Source organism: Aotus nancymaae, unplaced genomic scaffold (assembly GCF_030222135.1).
Source record: "Aotus nancymaae isolate 86718 unplaced genomic scaffold, 86718_ANA_hifiasm-v0.15.2.pri h1tg000019l, whole genome shotgun sequence".
Classification (NCBI taxonomy): Eukaryota; Metazoa; Chordata; class Mammalia; order Primates; family Aotidae; genus Aotus; species Aotus nancymaae.
Window position 1 is genome coordinate 4,901,209 of NW_026988431.1, and position 12,073 is coordinate 4,913,281.

At 37.9% G+C, this 12,073-nt stretch overlaps 1 protein-coding gene and 1 pseudogene across 4 annotated transcripts in view; both read right to left on the reverse strand.

Moving 5' to 3' along the window:
• RBMS3 (RNA binding motif single stranded interacting protein 3) overlaps positions 1-12,073 on the reverse strand; it is a 1,161,208-nt gene that overhangs the window by 924,801 nt on the left and 224,334 nt on the right. The window lies entirely within an intron of this gene.
• LOC105705560 (mesoderm-specific transcript homolog protein-like) lies at positions 5,230-6,270 on the reverse strand (annotated as a pseudogene).

Below are 12,073 nucleotides of genomic sequence, written 5' to 3' on the forward strand. Positions count from 1 at the left end.
GAGGCGGGTGGATCACGAGGTCAAGAGATCGAGACCATCCTGGTCAACATGGTGAAACCCCGTCTCTACTAAAAATACAAAAAATTAGCCGGGCACGGTGGCGCGTGCCTGTAATCCCAGCTACTCAGGAGGCTGAGGCAGGAGAATTGCCTGAACCCAGGAGGCGGAGGTTGCGGTGAGCCGAGATTGTGCCATTGCACTCCAGCCTGGGTAACAAGAGTGAATCTCCATCTCCCCCCTGCCAAAAAAAAAAAAAAAGAAAGAAAAGAAAGAAAGAAAGAAAGAAAATATGGTTGCGGCAACTTGGATGGATGGAACCGGAGGCTATTATTCTAAGTGAAGTAACACAAGAGGGGAAACCAAATACTGTGTGTTCTCACTTATAAGCGGGAACTAAGCTACGAGTTGGCAAAGGCATAGAGAGTTATAAAATAGACTTTAGAGACTCAGAAAGGGGAGCAGGGAAAGGCGGGCTAGGAATTAAAAAAACCCTACAAATTAGGTATAATGTACACTATGCAAATTACAGGTGCACTAAAATCTCAGAATTCACCGCTATATTATTCATCCATATAACAAAAAAAACTTGTATCTCGAAAGCTATTGAAATATAAATTAAGGAAAAAAATGAAAAACAACAGAAGTCTCTCTCTTTATTCCCTACATTTGGCTATCAATCTGGATATCATATTCCATGGGAATAACCTATCGAATAATTTGGATTTTCCATCCTTGACATCATCATTTCCAGTGACTTTTTTTCTCCTGTCACCCCATTCCCACAGTAAGATTTTTCAACACCTCAACCTGCTTAGTTTCCAAAGTGATCATTTCAATTATCTCACTTGCTGACAATAAATTTAAAAGAGGCGTAGATGTACTCTATTTGTCTCTTTCCCTCTCTTGCTGATTGGAACAGAATACCCATCTTTGCCATGAAATGGAAGTCAAATGATGGAGGAAGCAGAGTGTCAAAACAGAGTGGGTCTGGGCTCTTAATAACTGTAGAAACATTGGACCAGCCCTGGATATAATATCAAGATACTTGAGGGAGAAACTGTATGTAAACTACTCTCATTTCAGTTCTAGACCCAGTGAAATTCGATTCTAATTTGCTGATCTCACTATAAATTCCTGGTCATTAGTTCAAATGGTTACCCAACACCAGTTGGCATACTTACCGTTTCTGAGTTCACTTTCCCACTCTCCACAACCACCGTTTACTGACTTCAAGTGCCTGACCTTTCTTTCTCCCCATCTCCTCTCTTTCTCACTCCATACTAATTAAGCACTTCATGTTTCATAGAAAATATAATTGATATTGTCATCAAATCTACAACTGACCTAAACCTTTACTCATCTTTTCTTTTTCCTTCTAATAACCTTGGAGTAAGTGAGGGTTCTTCTAGCAGAGGACACTCCCTCTATGGGTATCCAGAAATTAACCTTTCTACCACCTCAGTTATCTCCTCCTACTTGCATTTTTCAGCCTCTCCTTCTCTGCTAGATTTCTGAAAACAGCATTTTAACTTTCTCTAATTGGTCTCAAGCAAAGGAAAGAAGAACTCCCTGAATGCACTTTCTTTTCTAGTGACTGTTTTCTCTTCCTTGCATATTCAACTGCTCATAATTATTATCTACACACACCTATGATGACTTTACAGTTTGCCATTAACTAGACACTTCTTTACCCAGAACCTTGAGAACATGGCTCTTGATAAGAAAACAAGGCACTTGAAATATTTTAGAAAACCATTTATAGCAACCCTTGTGTTAATGCTGATATCAAAAAATGAAAGGTCACAAACATCCTCCAATGGACCTTTTAAAAAATCTTAAACTTACTTGACCTTATGTGACCATATTTCTCTTGATTTTTGTGACAACAAATTCTCCTGGCTTTTTTCTTATCTCTCAGTCCAGTCATTTTTCATTTCCTTTACCAACTCAGCTCTTTATACTCTGAAACCTTCAAATTCTTAGCCTTCTCAGTAAGTTTGTGTGTGTTGATCCCCTTCCCTGAAATGCCCTTTCCTCTTTTCTTTGCAAGGTTACCTTTGCTTCATCCTCCAGGCGTCACCGAAATATTACTGCCTCACAAAGAACTCGGATTTTAAAATGGTTGCCACATTGTCTTTTAATGTTTCTGTCTTCTGTAATTAGATATTCATTTCTGATATTGTCCGTACCAAGGTTTACATTCTTTGATAAACTCTATAAGGTCAGGGTTCACGTCTGTTTATTCATCATTCTTTGAGTAGTGTGACACATGGGAGAGGTTCTATAATTATGTGTTGAAAGAATGAATGAATAACTTAAGATGATGGAAATTTTCAGTTACTTTATTATAATGCAAGTATAGAGAAAAGAGAGGGGACTTTCTTTAGGTATACTAATGTTTTATTCATTTTCCATTGCTTTCTGCATCAAAAGTCAAGAAACACGGTTGAGCAGTGAATGGATTCAGAATTCTCTGTAATTTCCACTCAAGTTTTCTATAGACCTAAAATTTCTTTAAAATTAAAGGTAATTAATTTTTTAAAAGAAAAGCACCACAGCTTAGCAGTGAGGAGCATGGATCACACAGTCTAGGTTTCAATTCCAGCTCCGTCATTTAGGAGCTTTGTGACTTCAGGCAGTTCCTTAAACTCTCCCTGAGAGTAGAATGATTTTTGTTTGCTTTGTTTTAATGTTGTTCATTTCTGTATCCATACACCTAGAAATATACCCAGCACAAAGTATGAACTCAATAAACAGATGGCTTTCATTATTTTGACCTTCAATACCTACATTATTGAAAGTTTTTAACATGAAGGGGGGTTGAATTTTATTGAAAGCCTTTTCTGTATCAATTGAGATATCATGTGGTTTTTGTCTTTGGTTCTGTATATGTGATGAGTCACACTTATTAATTTGCATATGTCAAACCAATCTTGCATTGTGGGATTGAAGCCTATTTGATCATGGTAGATTAGTTTGTTGATATGCTGCTGAATTCGGTTTGCAAATATTTTGTGGAGGATTTTTGCACTGATGTTATTTAAAGGTATTTGCCTTTAGTTTTCATTTCTTGTTGTGTCTCTGACAGGTTTCAGTATCAGGATGATGCTAGCCTTATATGATGAGCTGGGAAGGAGCCCCTTCTCAATTTTTTGGGAGTAGTTACTATAGGAATCATGCCAACTTTTCTTTGTACATCTGGTAGAATTTGGCAGTGAATCTATCAGGTCATGGGCTTTTTTGTTTTGGTTGCTAGGCTATTTATTACTGATTCAATTTCAGAGCTTATTATGGGTCTATTCAGGAAGTCAGTTTCTTCCAGGCTCAGTCTTGGGAGGGTGTATGTGTTTTGGAATTTATCCATCTCTTCTAGGTTTTCTAGTTTGTGTGTGTAAATTTATAGTAGTTTCTGATGGTTGTTTTTATTTCCATGGGGTCAATAGTAACATTCCCTTTGTCATTCCTAATTGCATTTATTTGGAACTTCTCTTTTTTCTTCTTTGTTAGTCTAGCTAGTAACCTATTTTATTTATTTATTTAAAAAACACAACTCCTGGATTTGTTGATCTTTTGATTATTTTTTTGTGTCTTTATTTCGGCTCTGATTTTTTTTCTCTTTTCTTGAGACAAAGTCTCACTCTTGTCACCCAGGCTGGAGTTCAATGAGATGATCTCTGCTCACTGAAACCTCCACCTCCCAGGTTCAAACAATTCTTCTGCCTCAGCCTCCCAAATGGCTGGTATTGAAGGCGCCTGCTACCACACCAGGCTAATTTTTGTATTTTTAGTAGAAAGGGTTTCACCATGTTGGAGAGGCTCGTCTTGAACTCTTGACCTCAGGTGATCCCCCACCTCAGCATCCCAAAGTGTCAGAATTACAGATGTGAGCCACTGTGCCCTGCCTGATCTCATCTTCTGTTAGTTTTGGGGTTGGTTTGTTCTTGGTTCTCTAATTCTTTTAGTTGTAAAGTTAGATTGTTAATTTGAGATCTTTCTAACTTTCTGATGTGGGTATTTAGTGCTATGAATTTCCCTTTTAACACTGCCTTAGCTGTGTCCTAGAGATTCTAATATGTTGTAATTTTTTTGTCACAATTCATTTTTAGTAATAAAAAATAAACACATTCCAGTCTCAAAGTTGTTATACTTGAAGTTGCTAATTTAAAAAGTGAATTTTAGATAATAACTCAATAATCCTGCTTTGACTAAGACAATGAAATGTGAGTTTAAAAAATGTATTCAGCACTATTTGCTCATAGATCTCTCAGAATTTGTTTTTAAAGTTTCTGGAACTTTCTTGTCTGTAAAGCACAGGATTACTGAGCTACATGAAAAGCTTCTCTGGGATAGGCAATGGAGAGTTAAGCAGTCATCATAGAGAAATCAATGTACATTCCATATGGTGGCTTGGACTACAAAACAATCCCTTCCCCTCTACGGTAACTCAAGAGAAACATGCTTCTAAGCACTAAGGTATGAGGAGTCTCAGACTGTTTTTTGCGTTAGAGTTGGTCTTCCTGGCTAATGATAAATCTCTGTACAGGTGCTATTGGTCCTTAATGTTCTGTGATTTTAGTAAATTCAGTAAATAGTTTGAATCTAGTTCTATTTAGAAATGAAACATGTTTAATTAGGTTCACTAGTCTGGCAGAGTAAGGGTATGCTGGTTTAGTATTCTTATAAAATATGTATAATATATAGGTAAATCATAGTTTTAAATCATATTTAGAATACTACATTATTTAAACCAGTATCTATTTTAATTAAACGTTTATAATTAAAACAGCTGATAAGACTAAGTCCAAAGGTATAACAAAGAAGACTCAGCTCTGTGTTGCTTTAAGAACTTTTAAAAGCATGTGCCCATAAAGCCATTCAAGGAGAGGGAAGGGGCCCCCTTCTCCTCATTCTTACTGTAGAATTCCTTTTGGGGCTGGGCCAGAAATTAGCAGTTGTAAATACTTCAGAAAAGTCCAAAGTGTTAAAAAGTCTTTTATGCAAAATAACATCTTTCTGCCTCAGTGAATAGTAGTGCTCATCAGAATTTCCTAATAACCCAAAAACAAAGGCAAGTCTGTATATTTGATCAGATATCAAAGTAATGGGAGGTAGACTATTATGTCAACCTTAGCCAGAGCTTCTGCTGGCTTCTTCCTATATCCTGTTCACCAATTTGAGTAAAGAGAATTTTTCGAGAGAATAGTGTTTAATGGCCAGGACCTCTTTTGATCATTTCTTCCTAAGTGGAATATACAACAGATAAGGGAGTAGGAGATGTAATATACGGAAGATACTCTTTCCAGCAAAAAAGGAGTTGATGAAGCCCATATATGCATTCAAGAAGCCCATGAGATCCTCCCGCTGTGGATAATGGCTAATGTGGTCATCCAGAATCGACATCGTGGACCATGGCAGCATTTTCCTGTATAGCTCCAACAACTCTGGATAGGGATTTACAGGATCCAATGGCTGACAGATAAAATTAATGGGGATAGTTTCAGAGGCAAGAGCTCCCACCCAGCACCTTCTAAACTTCTTCCTCTGATTGATGTACTGTAAGAAACCGTCAATGACTAAGTTCCCGTTATTGTTGCAGATACCTGCCCACATGTCCCATCCCACAGCTCACTCTCAGAGGGCCGAGTACATGGCCCAAAGACTGGGGTGAGACCTCGAGAGAATACAAAGAAGTTCATCAGCCACATGAGGATGGATGACAGCACGCCTCCATCTTTGAGAAGCTTTAGGAGAAAGAGTCGACAATGAGACTCAGGAAAGATACCTCCATCTGACAGACAGATACTCTTTATGGTAAGCCTACCAGATTGATTCTGCTTCTACTTGTAGAGCAGCTCCTGTGCAACAATATCTCCACAGTCATGAGACAAAAGGTTGGTCCTGTGGTTCTGGAGCCCCAGATGCCGCAAAAGTGCTCCCACAATGCTGGCCTGCTCCAATATGCAATGGTGATGTGGTCACAGTTTGTCACTAAAGACAAAGCCTAAAACATCAAGGACAAGCACTCCATGAAACCTCAAGGTCACACCTTCCAAAATCTTGTACCAATCATAGCTGGATATTGGAAAGCTGTGCAAAAGTACAACTATCTCCAGACTTCAAACCACACCCAGAGTCTTGGTAGAAGATACGCAATCCCTCATAAGTGAAAAACTTGCCTGAAGACTTCCATGAGTGAAGGGCAGGGGAGAGTTCGGGGGTGGGATGTGCAGGTACAGCTAACAGCTCCACCTGGACCCACCACCCCCTCATCCTGATTCAGGTAAGGCCTGGGCTGCCTGACTCCATGTTTGCGGGAACCAGTTGTGCATGCCTATATGTTGTATTTTTGTTCTTATTATTTTCAAAGAACTTCTTGATTTCTGCCTTAATTTCGTTATTTACCCAAAAGTTGCCCAGGAGCATATTGTTTAACTCCATGTAATTACATGATTTTGAGCGATTTTCATAGTCTTGACTTCTACTTTTATTGTGCTGTGGTCCTAGAGTGTGTTTGGTATGATTTTGGTTCTTTTACATTTGTTGAGGATTGTTTTATGCCCATATATGTGGTTTATTTTAGAGTACATGCCATGTGGTGATGAGGAGAACGTATAGTGTGTTGTTTCGGGGTGAAGAGTTCTGTAAAGGTCACACCCAACAGTATACTGAATAGGCAAAAGCTAGGATCATTCTCCCTGAAAACCAGCACAAGACAAGGATTCCCTCTCTCGCCACTTCTATTCCACATAGTATTAAATGTCCTAGCCGAGCAATCAGGTAGGAGAAGCAAATAAAGGGCATCCAAATAGGAAGAGAAGAAGTAAAACTATCTCTCTTGGCAAATGATGTGATTCTCTATCTAGAAAACCCTATAGTATCAACCCAAAAGCTCCTCCAGCTGAAAAACAACTTTAGCAAAGTTGCAGGATACAAAAATCAATGCACAAAAATCACTAGCATTCCTATACACCAAGAACAGCCAAACTGAGAGCCAAATTAGATGCTGGAGAGGATATGGAGAAATAGGAACACTTTTACACTGTTGGTGGGAGTGTAAATTAGTTCAACCATTGTGGAAAACAGTGTGGCGATTCCTCAAGGACCTAGAAATAGAAATTCCATTTGACCCAGCAATCCCATTACTGGGCATATATCCAAAGGATTATAAATCGTTCTACTATAAGGACACATGCACACGAATGTTCATAGCAGCACAGTTTACAATAGCAAAGACCTGGAACCAACCCAAATGCCCATCGATGATAGACTGGACAGGAAAAATGTGGCACATATGCACCATGGAATATTATCCAGCCATTAAAAACGAGGAGTTCGCGTCCTTTGTAGGGACATGAATGAACCTGGAAACCATCATTCTCAGCAAACTGACACAAGAACACAAAATCAAACACCACATGTTCTCACTCATAGGCGGGTGTTGAACAAGGAGAACACATGGACACAGGGAGGGGAGCACTATACACGGGGGTCTGTTGTGGGGGAGTCGGGGGGACAGCGGGGGGGTGGGGAGTTGGGGAGGGATAGCATGGGGAGAAATGCCAGATATGGGTGAAGAGGAGGAAGGCAGCAAATCACACTGCCACGTATGCACCTATGCAACAACCTTGCATGTTTTTCACATGTACCCCAAAACCTAAAATGCAATAAAAAAAAAAAAAAGGAAAGAAAGTCAATCTCATTCACAATTGACACACATACACACACAGCGCCTAGAAATACAACTAAGCAGGGAGGTGAAAAATCTCTACAATGAAAATTACAAAAGATTTCTCAAAGAAATCAGAGAAGTCACAATAAAATGAAAAATCATCCCATGCTCATGGATAGAAAGAAACAATATCATTAAAATGGCTATATTGCCCAAATCGATTTACAGATTTAATGTTATTCCTATCATTCTTCACAGAACTATAAAAAATTATTGTAGAATTCAAATGGAACCAATAAAATCCTGAATAGCCAAGGCAATCCTAAGCAAAAGGAACAAAGCTGAAGGCATCAAGTTACCCAACTTCAAAATATACTACAAGGCTACAATAACCAAAAGAGCATGGAACTGGTACAAAAACAGGCACACAAACCAATGGAACAGAATAGAGAGCACAGAAATAAGACAACACATGTAGGATCATCCTGTCTTCAACAAAGCTGACAAAAACAAGCAATGGGAAAAAAGACTCCCTATTCAATAAATGGTGCTGGGATAACTGACTAGCCATATGCAGAAGATTGAAGCTGGACCCCTTCCTTAAACCATATACAAAAATCAACTCAAGATGGATTAAAGTCTGGGCCCAGTGGCTGATGCCTGTGATCCTAGCACTCTGGAGGCCAAGGAGGGTGGATAATTTGTGGTCATGAGTTCAAGACCAGTCTGGCCAACATGGTGAAACCCCATCTCCACTAAAAATACAAAAATTAGGTGGGTGTGGTGGCAGACACCTGTAATCCCAGCTACTCAGGAGGTTGAGGGATGAGAATTGTTTGAACCTGGAAGGTGGAAGTTGCAGTGAGCTGAGATAGTGTCACTGCACTCCAGCCTGTATGGCAGAGCGAGACTCCATCTCAAAACAAAAAACAAATAAACAAACAAAAAGGTAGATTAAATATGTAAATGTAAAACCCCAAACTACAAAAACCATGGAAGACAACATAGGCAGTATTATCCTAGACACAGGAACAAGCAAATCATTCATTCCAAATACACGGAAAGCAATTGCAACAAAAGCAAAAACTGACAAGTAGGATCTGATTAAACTTAAGGCTTCTATACTGCAAAAGGAACTATCAATAGATTAAAGAGACAACATGGAGAATGGGGAGAAAATATTTCTAAACTATGTATCTGACAAAGGTCTAATACCCAGCATTTATAAAAAAACAAATTCACAAGAGGAAAGCAAACAACTCCCTTAAAAAGTGGGCTAAGGATATGAACAGACACTTCTCAAAAGAAGACATACATGTAACCAACAAACATATGAAATAGAGCTCAATATCACTGATCTTAAAGAAATGCAAGTCAAAACCATAATGAGATACCATCTTACACCAGTTAGAATGGCTACTATCAAAAAGTCAGAAAATAACAGATGCTGGCAAGATTGTGGAGAAAAGGGAACACTTTTCTTAAACACTATTGGTTGGAGTGTAAATTAGTTCAATCATTGTGGAAAGCAGTATATGATTCCTCAAAGAGCAAAAAGCAGAACTAGCATTCGACCAGCAATTCCATTATCTATTTACACTCCAGAGGAGTATAAATCATTCTATTATAAAGACACATGCCTATGAGTGTTCATTGCAGCACTATTCACAATAGCAAAGACATGGAATCAGCCTAAGTGCCCGTCAACTACAGATTCACTAAAGAAAACATGGTACAGTATACACCATGGAATACTATGCAGCCATAAATAAAAATGAGATGCCTTTTGCAGGAACATGGATAGAACTGGAGGCTGTTATCTTTAACAAACTAACACAGGAACAGAAAACCAAATACCACATGTTCTCACTTGTAAGTGGGAGCTAAATGGTAAGAACTTATAAACACAAAGCAAAAAACAACAGACACTAGGGTCTACCTGAGGGAGGAGAGTGGAAATAGGGAGAAGCGCAGAAAAAGATAACAACTGGGGACTAAGCTTAGTAGCTGGGTGATGAAATAACTATGTACAACAAATCTCTGTGATATGTATTTACCTACGTAACAAACCTTCACATATACCGCCAAATTAAAAGTTAAAAGAAATAATGAAAATAACATTTCTCTATACTGAATTATTAAAAAAAAACTTACTGAATACATAAATGAATACACTTTTTGAAAATCAACAAACAGGTCCCAAGTTTTGCAACACAAATTTGTTCCAAAATTGAGAGTTCCCTGTTTATACAACTCACATCATTTCTTCATTTGCTAGATGGAAAGCTAGCCTCTGTGGCATCAGTACCCTTTGTTTTTATCTTAATATTTTTTCTAGTTCATGTTCTCAGTGTTTCAACTTTTTCTCCTTAAATCCAACAATACAGATTTCCACATCTCCCTAGAGTTTTCATCAAGAAGGTACTTCTTGTGAATAAAAATGGAAAAACATCTTTTACATCTTCATGGACAACTTTAACAGTTCAACTTACGTATGTTTATTGTGATTGAGTGAAACAATAAACTGAAAAATACCAGTTGAGAGTGAACCACTGAGACCAAGTCTCCAAGTTTTAGAAATTCTCAATACCATCCCCACTTAATATTTCTCAGGGAAAATAATTTACTGGCATTGTCTAGTAATTTCATATGTTTCACTCCCAGGAGTGCAAAGGAAAATAATTAATGTCTCTCCCTGGAAATTAGAAGGAATGGGATAGCTAATATGCGAGAGATTGCCAAGACCAAAAACATGTTCCACAAAACTTGGCAAAAGAATCAAAGTTGGCAAAGAAATCAAAACATTCTTACTATGCAGGTTGGGATCATGTTGAATTCATGTCAACAAATCATAGTTCTCTAAGGTCTAGCTCAGCAAATTTATGTTGTTTAAGAAAGAAAAGCAATGTGCTACAGAGGTCCAGTTATATGAAATACCTTAAGCTTCGTGCAGCACATGGTGAACATTTGTCCTGGTATTTCAAAGCTGAACAAGGTTTTTTCAAAGTTCTACTTCTAAAATATATATAAATCAAACAACCAGAGGAGCATACAATTCATTCTATTTAAAAATTTAACCATTTTTTTGGAAGAAAAATAAAATCATTCAGTATAATTACCGTAAGCTGCTAGCCTTACTTATCATCAACATCATCATCAACTAATACTTGTTGACTATACGTTATGTGCTGGGCATTTTGCTAACCTCTGAAGACTCAGAAATAATAATTTTTATCTACACTGTCCCTGGCCTATACTTAAAAATGATAAAATACAGTTGAAAGAAAGGCAGCTAGAACTTGTCTGTTTCTTAAGTCAGTCAGATGGTCACACAGTCATTCTGTCATCATTCATTCATTTTATAGTTTGTCTTATTTGCTAACCACTCTATCACAGTTCTGGACATAAGGAAGTAAACAAACACATACGGTCTCAACTTTCCTGGTGCTAGATATTCTACTATGTATTATATAAATATTAACTCACTCACTTTATTTAAGCCTCAAGGTTATTTAATTTATTTATTTGTTCATTTTTGAGACAGGGTCTCACTCTGCCACCCAGGCTGGAGTGCAGTGGCACAATCTGGGCTCACTGCAACTTCTGCCTCCTGGGTTCAAGTGATTCTCCTGCCTCAGCCTCCTGAGTAGCTGGGATCACAGGCATATGCCACCACCTCCAGCTAAGTTTTTGCAATTTTAGTAGAGATGGTGTTTCACTGTGTTAGCCAGAATAGTCTCATAACTATGAAGAAACTAGAAAACTGAGGTTCAAAAGAATGTTGCCTAAATAATGAATGGATATAAATTCAGATGTATCCCATTTCTTTTATTTTTTAGGTTTCAAGTAATAAATAGAAAATAAAAGAATGTGAGAGAAAGGAAATTCATCTGACATTGTTGACTGAATAACATAGCAGCCATTCCACAAACCATTTCCATGCATTTACTAAAGCAGCTGAAAAAACTAAATATTCACATCCACAACCAGCTACCCAAGCGGCTAAAGGTGGCCAAATGACATGCTCCTTTCCAATAAAACACAGAAGTCTGCTAACGATGTCTGACAGTGTTCTGCATTCCCAATGAATAGAACAGGAGCAGTAGATAAAGTTATTTTCCCTTCATCCTTCCCTGAGCACAGATGAAGGCAGCGCAGTCCCTATGTCATAAACAGAAAACTAAGATATTAAAGATAGAAAGCCCCTTGATGACACCATCAATCCCAGGCATCAGGCTTGTCCTACCTACCCTTTTACTTTTTGTTGCATGAAATTTTAAAAAAGAGGAAGAAAGAAAACTTATTTGAAATACATATTTACTTATTTTATCAGTAATCTATTGTTGTGTAACCAATAGTCCCAAAACATAATGGCTTTAGTTGCCATTAATTAACATATGACCA